Genomic DNA, 14,895 nt, shown 5'->3' on the forward strand with positions numbered 1-14,895 from the left:
TCTTCTTTGCAAGGAACCCCATTCGTGCATTGGGCAGTGCTTCCCTCCCTGCAGCAACTACAGGGCCCCCCACCACACCTGCGCACCCTCTCGGACTTTGCAATCTACCAAAGAGTGCGGCTGATTTCCAGCCCTTACCGCTTTTGCTGATGGATAACTGTCGCGAGTATGCTGAGTTGAGAGGGAATAAGGTCACACTGGAAATTTCGTCACAACCGTGGGTAAACGTCTTCAGTGACGTTGTAACTGGCAATGGTGTACCATCCCTGGTTTCGACCTTACTACCGTTATCTTCATGGCCGGCGACTGCGACCCCACATGGTGTAAAGAAGTATGGTACTCCCGGCATGCTTCTCAATGCATGCCGGGGGATTTTGCGGCATGCTTTCTCGGTTTACGGGTTGCGATGTAGCGAACGCAGCAATCTCCATGCACATAGCCATGGCGAAACGCGAGCTCGCAGCTCGTTCTATAAACCTCACAGCACGAACGCGAAAAAGAATACTCTTTTACGGAGCTCTGCCGCGTTGAACCCAGTGCCATCCTGAAAGGCCGAAGCCGGCCACGTGGACTCGCACTTGTTTGTGCTCTTGGGTGATTCGCTAGTAGCATTAAAGCGGCCATTAAAAGAATATACACGTCTGGTTCATTAAAAAGACCGCTTTATCCGGATAACAATGACGCCAATTTTTTGGCGAACTTGAAAAAATAATCGGTATATTAAGGAATACATATGAAGTAGTGGTTCCTCTTCAGCCACTTTCCGGTGAGTCCTCTATGACGTCACACAACCTTGTTCGTATGATTTACGGCCTCCGACATAAGCCACCGCCGAAAAAGACATGACTCGGTGATTGCAGAGGGGCCTCTATAGTTCCGTTTGATCGTGTCCCTCAAACACTAACGAGAAGTTAACACACACTGATAACTATGCTTTTAGTGCTGGCCCATATAACGTCACTCCTCCCTATGCTACGTCACTCTAGCGGGAAATTCGAAAGTTTTTCAATATTTCCTGCGTTTCTTTCGGTTAGAAAAACGTCATTCGTGGCCGCAACAGAGATTATTTATTTATTTATTTATTTATTTATTTATTTATTTATTTATTTATTTATTTATTTATAAAAACCGTACATACTCCAGGTGGAGCATGGGGTAAGGGGTGCTATACAGAGAAGAGGAACTTGGGGGCATATAGCCAACACACGGGAAAGGAAAATATAACCAAGATTAGATTATAAGAACTTTCAATTTCTTAAGAAAAATATACCCTGAAAAATTCATAAGCAACCAACAAAGAGCAAAATTCAAGGAAGGAATAAACAGAGATACAAAGGCATCGTTATCAAGTATGTCGGAAGCACAAATATGAAACAAAAATATTAAGAAAAATGCGCATTTAGTTGTTCACGGAATCTGTCAAGGTTTGATGTAGATGCGATAGCGTCAGGAAGATCATTCCAATGAGATATGGCACCAGGTAGAGCCGATGAATTGAATGGAAGCGTTTTTCCATAGATACGCTCAAAGCTGAATTTATGGTATGACCCCATTGATCTATAACCCCATTGAACCCTCGAAATGACCGTTACAAATGTTCCTTTTTTCCTCGAACTATTGTTGAATGGAACGATCTTACTAACGGAACGGTTACACTGCAGTCATTGACTTCATTTAAAAAGCGTTTGTAATAAGATATGTATTTTATTGTGCATTTTATGTTCTAATGTTTGTTCCCTTGTTTTTATGCATTTTTTTTACTTACTTGTACCCACCCTGGAAAAGTCTCGAGAGAGAATGCAGTATTTAGAAATAAATAAATAAATTGTGTAAACCTGACGACAGGCGTGAAGGTAATTACTAAAAAGTAATTCTTTCAAATCAAACGAACTTGCATTTTGTCTTCATGGCCCCTCAAAAGATCGTTCTCTCGCTCTCCCTCATTTTTGTTTTCCGTCCTAACGCCTTATTTTTCTTCCGTGCAGGTGACGTGCCCGAAGACCTCACGCGTGACAGATCCTGAGGCCTTTCGTTTCGCCACGGTTCATCTTTACGTCGTTTCGTTGTCTGTGATAAGGCGCGGCTAACGAGCACGTGAGGAAACGGCAGCCTCCCCCTCTGTTACTCAACGCACGGATAACACCTTCCGACTTTTTCTACTCGTTTGGTTTCACGACTCTCTCTCATCCCCCACGCTGCTGCGTTGACGCGAAACGCTGTCACTGACATCTTGCTTCCCGGAGGACGCCGGTTCTTTCTTGTGCTGTTGATAACTTACTGTTTTTTTTTCGCTTAACACTGTCCTTGAATGCCAAGGGAGAAATACGGAGGAGTGACAGGTGAACGGAAAGCTTCTGTTTCAGTAAAACGTTTGATACAGACTGTGCACTGTAAAAGAAATGAGTTGGAAAGGAGACGTCAGTGAACGCATTGTGAGAAGCTGAAACCAACTTAACTGGACGTCGTCCCCCGAATTTGTTTTGCATGTTGATATTTTTAAGTGAAATATGCAGTGCGAAAGTATAACAGGGAAATCCGCATGACTACGCAAGAGATGTGCGAAACAGATGGCCCTCAAACTAGTGTTAGTCCAGGCAGTTCGCAAGCTAACCAGGGGGTAACTGCTAGCACTTTTGCACGTTGGCGAGATCTGCCGGTTAGCAACTGCAATGACGTTAACAAAAAAAGGTTTCTGCGCAGCCGAAATTTCGTTCGTGAAAGGCCTAAATTGCAGTTCGGCACCAAGACTGCATAAGACAACACTCTTTGTATACCTGCTGCGCGTGTATCGTTGACGCCTTCCGATGTCATAGGCTTTTTACGGTGGTCGCGTTGTTAAGGCAAGGTGTACCATTTTTTTGTATCATCGGTATTGTACTATTGTAAAGCCGGGGATTCAATAAGGTTGGTACAATTGCAAAAACAAATCGTCTCTGGATGACGGCTGACTCGGGACACAGTTCGATATTGTTCTACGATCCGTTACTGCGGCTTCTGGGCTTTACCGGGTCTTTACTGCGGACCGTTAAAACCTTGACGTCTGCGCACCTCCAGCATGAATACATAAGTACCCAGGCTTTTTTTTTCTCACGTTTTATAGTATCCATGGCGCCGTGTCCAAGGCAGAACTTAAACGGTACCGTGACCTCAAGCAACCCTACTTAGAGGACACGGGCTACATAGACGTTGTAGGTCACGTGCCGCATCATTCTAATCCCTACAGATTGAGACGTTTACCGAGACTACAGCCTTCAGTGAAACTGTTATAGGAACACAGTTGATTCCAGTGGATGCGACGAGTTATTGCGTTTTGTATTTACCGCCACCTGGTTTCTGTGTAAGTTCCTTGAAGCATGGACGTAGCGTTCTACGTTGCACCTTTCCAGTAAGCCGAATCAAAATTTACTTTCCGAGCGCAGAATCTATCAAAACAGCCACGCCTGACGCTTTACCTTACAGAGACTGCACATTTGTTGCCCCACCAGCCATTCTTAACTAACGACGTTCGACCGCTGGAAATCGTTTCTTGTACGACGACTTACAGTGCTTACTTACAGTATTTCAAACTTACGAAAGATATATGTCTGCACGTCACAAGTAAACGAAACAAGAACAAGAGATGGTGACATCATGTCATGCTCCCCAATTCTTAATGGTAAATTACGTTACCCTTACCGCCATCAAAAGTAACTTCGTAGATTGCCTGAGTTACACCAGCCCGTACGCGTCCTGAATAGATTAACTGTATTCGATGCAGTCTTTGAACTGTTATAAATATTTAAGGCTTATCTTACTGATATCGTTTACTTATGTTTATTCCCGCAATCAGAACTTGTGAATAAGGTGCACAAAAAAGTGCTGGCGAATAATTTGTTTCTGTCCCACCTTTTATTCGCTTTTTTTTTTGGCCGCAATTTCAGTCTTGATTTTCATGTGAGGTATTGAAGGCTGCATAATCAGTACTCCAGAGCCTATTTTGTAGTGCAAGTTTCTGGGGGCATCACACCAAGCCACGTTCTCGCGGTTAATGTTAACTAGGGAGATTTGAGCACACTTCAAAATGGTGGCGGATTCTACGCAAATTGAGGAGCTGACAGAGCTTAGGCATTAACATGACACTGAGTTTCCCCCACTGACCAGCAGTGCGCTAACCTGATCATTGCCTGAAATCGGAGCGGCACAGTCGTCTCCTTTCGTGCCAGATTTCGCGGCGCGCCTGCGAATATTCAAGCTGTTTGTCATTGGCCGAACACGTAGCACAATTATCTTCCTCTGCCAGACATGGCACTGCAGTTGTTTTTTGAAGGTTGCAACTTCTAGCCGGCTGACTCAACACTGGCACACATGTTTAAAAGAGTACAGAATCGACGGTCTTTTTTTAAGCTCTGTGAAACGTGCGCCACATCGTGCGGCAGCTTATTGTCAAACATTCAGGCTTCTAAGCGATTAATTAATTTAAATGTAATGTCCTAGTGGTTTTTTTTCGCTACTGTAAAGCAGTCTTGGTGTAGAGGCGGCTCGTTATATTGGGACGTTCAGGGTCCGTAAGGGGCCGTCTAAGCGCCGGTCGTAACAACTATACAAAGCTGCTTCACTTTGAACAGGGTAGGAGCAAGAAAAATGTATTCGCAATGCTGACATTTCAGGCTACTGCGCAGGCTAGCGTGCACCAGAACGTTTTCCCTTGGAGACAAAACACGAAGTCTGAGGCCCTGTGGGTGTTGGTGGCGTTTATAATCCGTCATTTGCGCCAACACGAACAAAAGGCAAAGTATTTTCCGAAACGCCAGTTATAACGATGGCGACAGGAGGCTTCCGATCATCGACGCTCTATTCGGTATGTTTCTGCAGGTTGTCGGTAGGCATATACAAGAGACGAGCTCAGAATTGAAAAAAAAAAGGCGTTATTGTTTAACATTTGCCGCATGTCTGACCGGGTACCGTGACACAATAACTCGTACCTCTTACCAGTCCGTAACACGGCAGACGGCCTTCTGAAATCGCCTCAAGTTCCTTCTGTTCAGCTCCGAACTGGAGGCATATCTCCACTGTCCTCCGGGAGGCCTGGGCGGGAAAGAAAGACACCGTAACGAGGAGGTTGCTTTCTCAGAACCACGAATAGTGTTAGCGCGAAAAGAAGACGAATAGCCGTGGTATTCAACTAAGTGGTTGGTACCTGTCTCGTGGCACTTGCCGTTTTGTTCGTAAATGTCGTGTTAAATGTTGTTAGAAAGATACCACTACGCACCTTGCACTTGATCGTCAGTCGCGGAATAAGCCTTAACTGTTTCAAGTTTCAGGCACTTCCCCGAAGGAAATAAGAAAGAAAGAAAGAAGAAACTCTTTCTCCTACGAAAGCGCGTCAGAAATGGGCGAGAAACTTAGTTGCACAATCACTGTCCAAGACTACCAATGCCTTTACCTACTTCTATATAAAAGTAATAGACGAAAAAAGCAAAAAAAGAAAAAGAAACCTCAGCTGTTGCTACACCTTAGCCGTGGTGTGTATTGTGTGCCCACACTTTGTATTCGCCCTACAGAATGGGAGGCTAGTTTTTGAATTTCCCGGGAACGGAGGGGGGGAGGGGGTATTTGTTATCGCCTTCTGTCTCTGCACAGCCCTCCTTCTTGATTGTCCTCTTTTCCGCCCCTCTCCCACAAATTTATCTTATCTCCCTCTCTCATTCAGTGCGAAGACGCTGAATCGCAGCAGTTTCCCAACGTGTAGGCGCTCAGGCAGTCGCGAGATTTTTTATTATTATTATTCCCATCAAAACAGGCAAATACGTCAACATTGCTGTCAATTCACATCTTGCATTTGCCAGAACTGTTTATTTTTTTACCAAACACGCCAACGCAGCTCCAAATGCCACATACAAAATATGCTTGAGAAAACAAAACGCCATTTGACGAATTTATGTCATGCAAACATGATTCAATGAATTAAACCCAATTTGATCGTATCGACAGAAGCAAGGGAAAATGTGCAAGTACCGGCAACTTCAACAAAAGCAAGATATTTTGAGCAGTCAGACAATAACAACAAACGAACTCATTCGGGAACAAACAAAATAGTCAGCGCCTGTAACAGCCCTGTTCTTGAGACATCGCGCCTCGAAGGGAGCTCTGGGAAGCCCCGGGAAACATAGACGGGACATGATAATGCTCCCCCCCCCCCCCCCTCCCTCTGTAAAAGTTCAGGGAAATTTCGGGCCCCTGCGCCCATCCTGTAGTCTCCGCCCATTCTCTACAGGATGAAAAACCGCGATGTGTAACTGTGTGTGTCTGTCAAAGATGGTTGTCCGCGTCTATGGCTGCTGCGGTTTCAATGCTGCTAAGCCGGTTGCATAACTACAGCACTAACCAACGAATTCCAAGTCACTGACTAAACGCGTCTGAGGATTGAGGCTTGGGCGAGCTGGAGCATGATGACGAGGAAGCACAAACTGCGCTATCTTGACAAGACACAGAAATAACACCCCATTTCTAAAATAAGTGCTGTTTCTGTTTCGTTGACTGTGCGGATTTGCAGTACCGATGGCGAATAGGTCCGCAGGTTTGTTGTGTTTTTTTTTGTCCGTCCTCGATTTGTGCAATAATACAAAAGGCAGAACCTGTGCAAGCACGCTGGACCTGGCAGGGAAATCCACCTACCGTATTTTACCGTTTCTAAGCCGCCCACTTCTTTCTCGAACCCATGGTGCTTAGGTTCGGAGCACGATCGCCCTGAAGACGACAACTCAGCTTATATTTTACATTTGCTAAAGCGCGGAGGAGGGCTTAGATTCGGCGTGGTTAGAATCGAGGAAATACGGTATTTCGTAACCGCACTGCGCGTGGTCCCTTCACCTTGTTATGCGAGGGCGAAACAAATGGTAAACGTGGAATCGCCCGAGCGCATGTGATTATTAGGAGAGCTGCCAGCCCGTGCAGCACCTTTAAGCTAACAACGAACCGAACGCCGAAGTTTTCGTGGCACTGCCAGGGTGCTTTGGTGACCGCCGCCAGGTGTCGGCCCAAGACAATGATTATTAGAGTTCGTCTATGTAGCTTCCGTAGGGTGCTGTGAAGTGTAGTTCTAATGATTGTTGCGAATTTAAGTTTTGGTCGAGCTGTGCATCCGTTTAACTTACACTGTGTCCATTAAATCGTCAGAGAAACAAAAAACGGTTATATCGTAGCCTAGCCTGCGCGACTGAGTGGTGTTCTTTGTTGTTGCGACAGTACTTTCGCTTTCCTCATTTCCTCCGGAGTTCCGCTGAAAAACTTACAATATCTCGGCGCATGCGCAGTTGGGGACGTAAGCAGACAGTGGGCGTGGAGCGTGTGGACTGCTCCAACGGAAACCTTACACGTGACGAAGCAACGGAGTGCAGATCGGAGGGAGCGGCGGACCGCTTGCTCGTCGTATTTTTCAGTACACTCTTTTGTGTGTACTTCCCCGGGTTGCGTGATGCCTTTCAGCCAACGCTGCTATACGCACATTGACTTTTACGTCGTCAGGAGGAGGAGAAGGGGTGACACGGGCTGAATAGCCGTTGCGAGTGACCTCTGTCGCCTGCACTCGTCGTCGAACTTTACATAGGAGTAGCTGTACGGAGGTCCCTCGGGTTGGCGCCGTACACTTTGGTGGCTTGCTGTCTAGTACTGCGTTTAAATCCGTGCTTCGCTTCTTAAGAAATTGTAGCAACTGCAGCCGTCTTAGCGTATTGTCGACACCTCCGTTATCTCCTGCAAGCCGCCGTGTAAAAATGACAAACTGTGTGTGACGTGCAATAGTTCCCAGCACTGTGCGCCGTAATAAGGTGATCTGCTTGGTTTTGTATTGAGTTGTTGTTCAAACACTAATTAATTGACTAACCGTTGAATAAAGACAGTGAGAAATTAAAAGCATCGGTGTTTGAGTGCATGTTAAAATACCCCCATGGCAAGCCAGTATTATTGGACAAGTAATAACGACGGTAACCTTTTGTTTTTATTTAGTTTTGACCATTTTCGATCTCAAACCAGCTGAATGCGCCGAATAAACGATGATGTTAGCGCAGCCCTCAGAAATACCAGAATGAAGGCCGCTTAGACTACTTCTAGGCTGCCTTTCTAACTTCAAAGAGATGGCAGCCTGCAAATCTGGCAGCGCATCATTTTTTGTTGGTGGCCGGTATCTCCTTTGCACTGTAATAAAGCCCACGCAGCAGCGGCGTTGTTTTTTCAAACGCCGTGAATTACAGCTAAACCACCTATGCGCAAGCTACACACATGCTCATTTCCAACTCATACCGGGCCATTTCAAACGCTGCGCCCCACTACTTTACGTCAGCAGGGGTTTTATTTGGATGTTTTGTATTCAAACAACAAGTTATTTTCCTCGTTCTTTCTTCTCTTTCTTCTGGCTCTGGCTCTTGACATTTCTCTTGGATAAGCCAAACACCTTGCTTGATCATGTCAACGTGGACACTGCACTGTGAGAATGTGCACATACAACTGTACAAGCCATGTCACAATGTGCATTGTGACGCAAGTTCAAATGTCTGCGGGTAGCCAATTTGGTGTGCAAGCTTTGAATTTCGCGCCAAAGTCTAGGATATTCTGAGAAGAATCAGTGACTCACCTCCCACGACGCTCACGTCTCATTCAGTTGAAATTTTTGCACAAGTCACGGAAAAGGCATAAAAACATATGCCGAGGAGTATGACGAAAGCATTTCCCTATCATGCATGTCCTTTTTTAATCGGTTACTTTGCAAATTGCTATTACCTAGCTCTTCCTGCAGCGCTTGCTTAGTAGGTGAGCGTGTGATCGCCACTTCTGTTACGCAGCGATTTTGTTTATATTTTCGTCCTTATAGTACAAACGACAGGTACCGGCTGCAGCTCGTGGAAGGCACGTCCTGTGACGTCCCCCGTTTGCGCCGCTCAGTTTTTTAGTTACTTTCCGTCGAGCTTATTTACACCGTTCTCGTTTACAAAGGTGACGCAGATGTCAAGTATCGGCTGTGTATCAACCTCTCGGTTGCCTTCGCGCGAGGTCTACAATTTCAGTCAGTAGTGGCCATTTCGTCTAACGCACAATACTTTAAATGTGTCACAGTAATCGCTAGCAAGAGCTATGATTATCAAATTGTTGGGTCGAGTATTTGATGGCTCAATGATTAAAGTGCTTTTTCTTTGTCTGCCCTAATACGTGTTGTCGTGGTGTTTTTAGCTCTCACGGCCGTCCAAGCCGATAACGGTGCAATTTTGGACTTTGCGTTGCACGTTAACGGTGGTTGAACGAATACCTGACGTGGTGCTAAACATTGCAGGACCGAATCTTACCACTGGCTACTTTAAGGTGTAACATTGATGGGTTGCTGTTTGTATAATGTTGTGAAACATAAATGCTGTCTACGAGATTTTTTTTTCTGTTCCGGAGTTGGGTTCTTTTTCTTTTTTTGGCATACTTGGGGTGCTCTAGATGTTTTGTGTAACCGCTCTTATTTTGTTCTGTGCTTGCACGGTAATCATTTTATTACCAAGTCGGCAGCATTAGTTGGAGTGTCTGTATTTTGTACAAAGTGCAATAACGCAAATGTATGTGTCAATGCGTGACGCGCAGGGTTGTAACTTGAGGTAAGTATTACTCCCCTTTCGAGCGAAATCCGCAATGAAGATAGTTCTGTACACTTTTCTCTCTTTGACCTGAAGTACATGAGCCCTTCCCATTGTTTGCTATCCAGGGTAGTCTAAGAAGGTCACGACGAATACTTGCGAGCGCGCAGAGCGGGTGACGTGGAGTTATCCCGCGTCAATTACACGCTCTAAAAAGAGCATTGCACGCATTGTAGCACATACGCGAAACGGTTTTCGTTGGCTCACAGCTGTAATAGTATCCGATGTCGTGCGCTTGCGTGTTCAAGCAGTAGGGAAAAAACGATGAAGGTAGTAAGTCTATAAAGTTGTGAGCAGAGGCATATGAGATATTAGCCATACATTTTTACCTTCGATCTCCATAGTTTTAGTCTGTGGTTTGCCGAATACACTGTTCATGACATACAATTTTATCCCTTTGTTAAACGAATTTGGAGAAAAAGAGCTTTAAATTGAGCATAAACTGTCTAAGAGTGTTTCTGTTCTTTCGCCAAGTTCATTTTACGCCGTATTCAGATGGAAGCTCTGCCACCATGCTCTACAACTATGATTAAAGATGCGTGCTGGTAAAGAAGCGCTGATTGTGCTTCCAGACCCCCTCTGCGCCATACTACAGGGTACTACAAATAGTGAAAGTTTGTGCAACATCATAGCGCCGACGCGGCTAGTCTAGACTCCACAGATAACGTGCGAGTCCTTCAACAAGTTTACGAGAGCCAGATTCTAAGCAGCAGCCCTTCGCGTTTCGACAAGATCTGCGCACGCGCGTCAACTTTTCGTCGGGTGACGAATTCTTTTTTCTAGTGTCGCTAGATAAGGTTACAGAGTATCGGCACTCTTTTCTCCTATTGTTCCGTGCTGCCGCCATGAACATTGGTCAGTTCGTATCACGTGACGTTTGTTTAACCTGGGACGGTTCATGGGCACCGCCATTTTGTTTCTTACGCGTTTTCTGTCGGTCAACTGGGGTAGTCTCAGCTTATCCTCCCTGCTCTGCGGCTGCGTTCCGAACGCGAATCAAAGATAAGGTGCTCTGCAGCATTTCAGCTGCAGAAGTGTGCCCGAAGCTGCCGTGTTGCTGCGTCTTCAGCAGTGTTGTTTACAAATGACCTCGCCAAAAATATCCGCAGAAGCGGCAATCTGGCAACACTGATAACCACCAAAATGGCCGCCGTTGCTCACATGCTTGCCTCAGTGAAGGTACTCGGTATCTTATCTAGTGACACTAGTTTTTTTTTTTCCATGCGAACAAAAACTGCCCGCCCAGTTAGATCAGCCCTTCTTAAACCTTTCAAAGCACCTGGAAGCACATAAAGAGGTGGGAGAAGTGAGATGGTGAGTTAATAAATTTAACTATTTAATAACGCCTTCACTTATTTTAGAATGAAGGGGGTGTGAAAAGTGAGCGGGCGGCTTTCTCCCAGGATATGGAGGGCGCAATAAAAGAAAACAGCCGAGCACAACCGTCTAGTCGAGCCCCACCACATAAGGGTTACCGGACATTAGGCCACAGCTTTCGATATGAACGCCGCCAGTGCGTAGGAATGACTGGGGTACAGCTATAATTATCAACTTGAAGGCGGCTCAGCCATTTTCAACTGGCGTTGGTTGGCACTTCAGAATATTGCCGGTCTATGGTTACTCAATTTCTAATCAAAAGAAACACGGCAAGAACTTTGTGTGTGACTTGTCTAGGGTTACTCAATTGCTAATCAAAACAAAGCAAGGACTCTGCATTCTTCACAACACTTTGCCCGCTCAAGGTGCCAGTGTAAAGTCGAAGTTTTTACGCGCCGCTGACCTTAAAGTAACGATTGCACCTCCATAAAGATCATTTTACATGGGCAGCAAACTCAGTGAACTGTCTTCATCTTTTCAGTCGTACGCCGCCTTCGGCGATTCGAGCTGGCTTCTAATGACATCTCGTTAAAGAAAATGCTATCAGCGATCGGCTGTATATGTTAACATTCAAAGTGGCCATGAATGCCGTGCACCATTTTTTATAACAGTATCGTTTTATTCTTTCTATTGCACAATAGCGTGTCAGTCTTGTTGCTTCTCGTGAGTGGTAAATGCTCCAATTCTGTCTGACGTTTCGGCTGAATTACAAATGCGAGAAACAACCTGACTTCAGAAGCCCGGAACTTCTGCACCAGTCAAATTGAGTATTCGCAAGCCAACAAGAACAAACTGATAGTACCCACATGCGATGACCACAAATTCTACTAATCTAGGTTTGCCGTAATCATTAGTGAACAGTGGACCTCCGACATGGCGGGCGGGTGTCCAAACCCCGCGACGGAGTTCACATGTTCGCTTTACTTGCGCTTTCCCACAATAACCCGCGCACATCCGGGACAGGTAGATAGTTTATATCTGTCTGCTGCGTCGAGCGAAAGTATTTAAAGAGTATACTCATTATGCTCCCGTCGACCGTGGATGTGTGCGCAAATTCCAGGCATAACTATCGACTTACCTACCAACGAATCAAGGGCTCATACTAGCGGCGATGCGGTTAATCTTCGTAACGAAAGCGAAAATTGAATTTCGATTCTGACGTATGTTTGGTCACAAACACGCAACTTACGCAACAAGACCTGTACCCCGCCTCCACATGGGTTAAGGTTACTCACACTTTATTGGCGAGTTACCGCTACCTCGTTTTCAGAAGGAAAAAAAAAAACGAACACAAGAAAACACACTTTCATGCTATAGTTTTCTAATGTCTCGTTTAGGTTGTCCGCGCTCTAACCCTGCCAGCGTCCCCTCCAGAGGGCCGTCATTAAACGAAGAGGAGGGAGACACCTCGCAGTCTGTGCGCGAGTATTTCAACGTGCTGTGGTAATATTTTCTTAACGCAGAGTTCGATACCGTCCTCTCTCGGGTGCTTAAGCGAACTTTTCGCGCGTTTGGGTTATCTTTCTCGAACGGCGTTCGTTGTTCGTCGGTGCTTCTCTGTTGTACCAGTGGTCGTTGGTGGTGCTGTTGATTCTGTCTGTTGTTGCTGTTGTAGCTCGTCGTTGTCCCGTTTGTGCCGTGCGTACATGACTCGCCATCTATCTCCCTCCCCATGTACGTCGTGCCTCTGCTCTCAAGTCCTCGGAAGACGGCGTGTATTGTGCTACCTGTGTATTTGTAATATGGATAACGATAAAGGTCGGAGAAAAAAAAAAAGTCAAACGAACCCAAAAAAAAATTGCGAGGAAAAGGAGAAAAATGTGCTGACCAGTCGACACGTTGCTTTTGATACTGATTCCTTACTCGTGCGCGCTGCGACGCGTTCACATCTGATGACTTCACGTCGCTCACAAGTGCATAAGCTATTTGATTCCCGGCTAGCCGACATCGCGTTACGAATGCTACCGTGTAATACTCTACAGTGCACTGGAGACTTAAACACTCACAGGTCACGACGCGCACATTGTCTGCCTGTATCTCTCGCGGCACATTCGAGGTAGCATTCTTTGATTCCAAACCGACGGCCTCACAGTCGAGGAAACCGAACGCGCCCCAAACACGGCTAAGAGGTGCCATGTGACTATGTAGGTGGCGCTAGTGTTGTTTCTTTAAGAAAGCCGACGCCACCAAACACCATGTTTCAAATCTCCCTTTTACGGGTGGAACAACAGCCTTGTTTCAAAACTCCCACAAGGCTAGGCGGGACAATGTCTTCCAGAGTAGTTCTGTTACTCTACTCTGTTACTCTTTTACAAAATACGAGTGGTTATCGGTTTCAGAGGAGCGCCCGCAGGAGTGTTCCCCCGTATACCAGCGTGCGTGCTTCACGGAGTGCCCGTTGGCTAACATGCCGGAGTGCCGGGTTTTGCAACGGTCCTCTTAAATTCGCGGCGGGTTTTCCCAAAGCGTGGAGGAGGCTTAGAAAGTTCGCCAGGGGCGTCACGACAACTGCCGTCGCGTTTAATTTGCTGCAATTAGGTACACATTTTTGCTTTCGTTTCTGGAGAATTAAGCGACAAGAAAGATTCAAAACGTGTGGCTTCTAGCCAGTGTTTACTTCATATTCAACCACCGTTAAGCGTGAAAATTTTCAGACGATGGACATGACAAATGAGGCCACGCGCTAACTTCCAACAGATTTTTATTTTCATGGCGAGACAGATATAGCTTTAAAAACAGAGACAGAAAACACGAACATGAGCAGAATAAGAAATATTCGATTGGAACCAAGTTGGCAAGCAAAGATTTGAAACGCAAAGGGGAAAAAAAGAAACGAAGCTGAGGAAAAGAAGGTTTACACACCTTTCTCGCAATACTTCGTAGTTTCTCGAATAATGGTCTAACTTTGAAACTTTGTAGTCAAGCACTGCAGCAGACGGAACGAATTATAAAATGCATTTAGCTCGCGTGACCTGAAAGTTAATATTGAATAAACTTCAGCAAAGGAGTGAGCGAGAAATGGCGCCGTTTAATTTCTATAGATGTGTGAGACGAAAACTGTACGTATAGACTGTCACATCATGGCGATTGTAAGAGCTTCAAGTAACAGCTTGGCGACATCATGGCGATTGTAACAGCTTCAAGTCAGCACACATTGCTGCTTACATAAAACTGGAGGACACAACTACCGAGCCTGTCCTATGTGTCACCAAAATATAACGAGCACGGTTGCGCAAACCATGGCCTCGCCATGTTTCGAAATTGAACTTTCGAAGGCAAGTTTCCACAAATGTGGCAAGACAGAGCGCTTGCTATCAGCAGACAGTAGCTCATCAGGTGAGTGCTTTCTGTATACTTTTTGCTTAATGCGTCCTTACTGCGACCAACAGTTTTGTACAAAAGCTCTCGGCGTTCATCGTACAGGTGAGTAATGAACAGGAGGGTTCCGAAAGAGTATGCAAAGAAAGTAGTCGAGAAAGAAGACCAGCTTATTTTGACCATTTTTCATTCCCACCGACGCTCGTTAGTAGAGCCAGGTAAAAACAAGGTTTTTGTATTTCATGCAGTCTTTTCCGAGGAAGAATTCGGTCCTGCGGCCTGCGCTTGTGCACGCATCTTTTGGAACGCGGTGACTGCCTCTACTGAAAGCTTCAGAAAAAATGGGCAAAGTGGGCGCGCGGGCTGCGCTCTTCCCTTTGCAGGCACAAGGAAAGACTAACTTTCCCTTTGCAGGCACAAGGAAAGACTAACTCAACTATACTGGGACTAACGCTGCTGGCTGCCGAAGATCGATCTTGGAGGTTTCCCTTTTCGATCCCACGATCGCCGTCTGCAGCCCACCACTGCATTTCTCGCGCGAGACTGCACTGCA

At 45.8% G+C, this 14,895-nt stretch overlaps 1 protein-coding gene across 2 annotated transcripts in view; it reads left to right on the top strand.

Moving 5' to 3' along the window:
* The window catches only part of LOC144178832 (uncharacterized), a 65,116-nt gene extending 56,038 nt beyond the window's left edge, over positions 1-9,078 (top strand). For both annotated transcript variants that reach the window (XM_077706961.1, XM_077706962.1), the window contains one exon: positions 1,986-9,078. The gene's annotated coding sequence lies outside the window, so the exon portion shown is untranslated. The remainder of the gene's footprint in view (positions 1-1,985) is intronic.
* The last annotated feature ends 5,817 nt before the right edge of the window (positions 9,079-14,895 follow it).

Source organism: Haemaphysalis longicornis, unplaced genomic scaffold (assembly GCF_048455015.1).
Source record: "Haemaphysalis longicornis isolate Haplotype H1 unplaced genomic scaffold, Haemaphysalis longicornis Haplotype H1 scaffold_4, whole genome shotgun sequence".
NCBI classification, from domain to species: Eukaryota; Metazoa; Arthropoda; class Arachnida; order Ixodida; family Ixodidae; genus Haemaphysalis; species Haemaphysalis longicornis.